Genomic DNA, 4,011 nt, shown 5'->3' with positions numbered 1-4,011 from the left:
CTCACACACACACACACACACACATACACACACACTCACACACACACACACACACACTCACACACACACACACATACAGCGTGGCCATCAAACAGATTGACTGTGACCTGAGGGCGTGGTCTATGAAGAACCATGAGGCGTGTGTGGATGCTGTCATTGGACTGAGGAGAGAGCTGGAGTGTGAGCTAGTACCACCACAGTGCAACATCAACCCGAAACAGGTGACGGGGAAGGGAGGATGAGAGGGGGAAAAGGGGAGATGATTTAGATCTAGAAGAGGAGGAGAAGGGGTGATGTTATAGAACAGGAGGAGCGGTAGCAGGTGAACATGCAGGGGAAGAAGGAGGTTTGATGTAGCGTAAGAAAAGGAGGTGTAGATCATATAGAGCTAGGAAAGAAAAGAAGAAAACGTAAAAGAAGAAGGAAAAGAAGAAAAACAATATCAAGAAAAGAAAATTCTAAAGGCACGGGATTTAGAGGGCGCCATGTGTGGACCCTGCTTCATTTCTTTCCCTCTATTGTGTCTGTCTAAGAGAGGAGCAGGCAGGATTTCGTAAAAAGAGATCATGTACAGATCAGATTGCAACTTTGAGGATAATAGAGGAGCAGTCCACCGAGTGGAACTCTTCCCTGTACGTTAACTTTGTTGACTACGAGAAAGCTTTTGACAGCCTAGATAGGGACTCAATATGGAAGCTCATGCGCCACTACGGAATACCTGACAAGTTCGTGAGATTGATCAAGAAGATGTATGAGGGAATGAGTTGCAGTGTCTTACTTGGAGGGCAGCGAACAGACTCGTTTGAAGTGAGAATACAGGAGTGAGACAGGGATGCCTGCTATCGCCTTTTCTCTTTTTATTAGCAGTGGATTGGATAATGAAACAGACAACATCGGGACAACGCAGTGGCATACAGTGGACCCTTTCAAGTTAGCTAGAAGACTTGGACTTTGCCGACGACTTGGCTCTTCTTTCCCACAGTCGAGCCCAGATGCAACAGAAAACAGATCGCCTCAGGACCTTCTCCCGTAGTGTTGGACTCCATATTCACACGGATAAAACGAAAGTTCTACGAATGAATGCAGCCGACGTTCCTATCACACTGCAAGGGGCACCATTGGCGGATGTTGAATCCTTCACCTACCTGGGAAGTGTCATCAACAAGGCAGGGGGAACAGACGAAGACATCAAAGTCAGAATCCAAAAGGCAAGAGCAGCATTCATCATTCTCAGGAATATATGGATGTCTAAGGAACTGGGATTGAACACCAAGCTGAGGATCTTCAAAACAAACGTGAAGACTGTTCTACTGTATGGTTCAGAGACATGGAGGCTCACAGCATCAGCAGCAAGGAAACTGCAGAGCTTCGTAAATGGATGCCTACGAAGGATAGTGGGGATCAAGTGGTACGATCGAGTCACGAATGCTCAACTGTGGGAGAGAACAAGCCAAAGGCCAGTAAAGGAAGATATTCAGGTGAAGAAATGGAAATGGATTGGACACACCCTGAGGAGACCCCGGACAAGCATCATCAGGCAGGCCTTAACATGGAACCCACAAGGAAAGCGTAAAAAGGGAAGACCTAAGATGACATGGAGGCGAGCGGTATCAGCGGAAATTGAAAAAGCGGGGACACCATGGAAACAGATAGAAAAGGATGCTCAGGACAGGCTTCGCTGGAGTAATGTTGTTGATGGCCTGTGCTCCACTGGGAGTTAAAAAGGGCAAGAGAGAGATATTGTTTCTGTTACTATATCTTGCTGCTCCCCAACACTAAAGGCGAGTTTAGTTTCGATGTGCTTATCTTTACTCAGGTCCAGACCACGCCTGCAATTGAGGGTTGAAACGGCTGCGTCCTTTTAATGATTCAGATTACGTACCTTTTAACATTGAAAGGTTATTTTATAGGCGGCACTTCGGAATTTAACATCCACCTCCGATAAGACAGAATCAAATTAATGTAGAGCACTAAAAACGCACCCAGTACAAAATAAGTTCAAACCGATTTGTTGGGAATTCGAACCGGGCCATCTGCTCCGAAATCTGGCATGATACCAAATGAGCTAATAGCATGCCCGTATGTAGATGGAGGTGTAAAACACTAGATCCACTACTATCTGGCTACAATTTTGCACAATACTACTCACTCTATTGACAGGCAGGATCGAAGCAGCCCACCCCCCTTTATTAGATCTAAATTGTATTGTTGGAGACGTAAAACACTAACAATCAAAACTCCATTCCTCAGATTAAAGCACTAGACCACGCGTGTCACCCTGAGAAGTTCAACAGCAAACAGCGTGACAACTTTGGCAAGGGGGGTGCCGCATCCCTTGCTCTGGCTAATCTCGCTCTCATCGGGGCGGCCTTTTTGGCATCTCGGGTCACAGCACTGTAAGCGTGGACCAGATAATCTTTCCAGGAAGTTGTTAACCCCTTTACTGACCAACATGTCCAGATAGGACAATTTTCGGATGAGGTGAAAACGAGAGAGAGAGAGAGAGAGAGAGAGAGAGAGAGAGAGAGAGAGAGAGAGAGAGAGAGAGAGAGAGAGAGAGAGAGTTTAGCGATTATTGATTTAAAACAATGAACAAAGTCATTTCAAAGTAATATAGATATGCGCAACTATTTATTCGGGGCGGTTTAACGCAGGAGTTATCCGAAAAACACATTTTGATACCCAGTTCGATATTGGTCTCTCCTTTAAAAGAGATTTTATCGGTCAGAGCTTTAAGGTGTCTATTAAAAAATGTGCACAGTCAGATGAGAAAGCAGCCTTATTATAAAACCATTCGGTAACCCCCTTTTGCGTGTTTGAGCTCTAAAAACAAAGTAAGTTAGACTCTTCCAATATTACTTCACGTAGGTCAGTGGAGGGGTTAGCTTGCGGGGAAACATTAATTCCTGAAAGGTTATAATTAAGAAGACTTTTGATTTTATTTAGTTTATATTTCTTATTACTTTTCTCGTGTTATTTAGAATAGCAAGACAAACCCTATTCTATGTTCATGATCAACTTCGCAGCTCAGCTTTAGAAATAACAGCTGAAGAGACCTATGAAATATAGTATTAGACTGCGTTTGGGTGCCTTAGGCCCCACGCACACTAGGAAAATTTGCACTCGTCGAACGACAGCGAGTATGTAAAAGGGGCAATTTTTCACCCATTCGTCTGTCTTCACCACCAGATGGGTCATGCTTCCCAGCCCAAAGACGAGTGATTATGTTCCTCGTGCGTACGGGCCTTAAATACATACAATTTAACGCTGTATATCCTACGGAAGTGAGTGGGACTGATATGGTGATGTGGAAGGAATAGACTAGTCATCAAAACGTGACAGCCTCCGGTTTCATGGGACACTGACATTGTGTAGACTTTTATTCCAACTGTAAAAATGCCCCATCTTCTGAGGTTGAAAGGTGACTAATAGCGCCTGCAGGAGTGTTCTACAGGCTCATGTAAATATGAAGCTGCTTTTGTATGTATCATTCGATTGCTTCTTCTGGAAACCACTTCGAAGTTTTGTACAGAGCGAGAAAGTACAATAATATGAGGAAATCATGGAGAAATAAAATAGGGATATTGGAACTGAATGCTGATTATTTTCCCATAAACTTCATAACCTTTGACTTGCACTATGAAAAATATCTGAATGATGGTGTGATCACTTACGATTATAAAGTACATTATTTTTTCCTTAAAATATTATTATATACCTGTTTTATTCGTATGGTGTGTCTGTACTTATGCGTACTAAACAAACCTGCCACTGCTGCATGATAGCCTCTTTGCAGAGCGTTCTTTTGTTTGGAATTTGTTTTACACACTTCAATGATATTAATGCCGTGTCACCAACTGTTCTTAACATTACTTGTCACACCACTGACCGATCGAAATGTTTTATCTGATTCTTCCATAATCAATTCCAAGCAAAAGCATACTGGTGCTTAAAAACTGCGTGTTTGGCGAGTGCGAAATCAATGAATGAGAGAAAGAACTAGCAATGTCT

Source organism: Aplysia californica, unplaced genomic scaffold (genome assembly GCF_000002075.1).
Source record: "Aplysia californica isolate F4 #8 unplaced genomic scaffold, AplCal3.0 scaffold00590, whole genome shotgun sequence".
Classification (NCBI taxonomy): domain Eukaryota; kingdom Metazoa; phylum Mollusca; class Gastropoda; order Aplysiida; family Aplysiidae; genus Aplysia; species Aplysia californica.
Note: the sequence above shows the minus strand (reverse complement) of the source record.